A 272-nucleotide genomic window follows, 5' to 3' on the forward strand; every position below is an offset into this window, starting at 1 on the left:
TAGTTTTTTTTTTTGTGTGTGTGAAACAAATTTTTTTCGATAAGATGGAGATGGAGGAAAAAAAAAGACAAAATTTTTGTGTTTTCGACTGAGTTTGTTGGATTTTTTTTTTTTTTTTTTTTTTGAATTATGGAAATTTTTTTCCAGAACTTTAAATTTTTATTCAAACCCGTTTTGAAAAATTGTTATAAAAAAAAAATTTCAAAACTAAATTAATATTATTATTATTATTTAAAAAAAAAAAAACTCGTTCGACGTTATAAAAAAAAAAA

This window comes from Pediculus humanus, genomic scaffold, assembly GCF_000006295.1.
Source record: "Pediculus humanus corporis 1103172108290 genomic scaffold, whole genome shotgun sequence".
Classification (NCBI taxonomy): Eukaryota; Metazoa; Arthropoda; class Insecta; order Psocodea; family Pediculidae; genus Pediculus; species Pediculus humanus.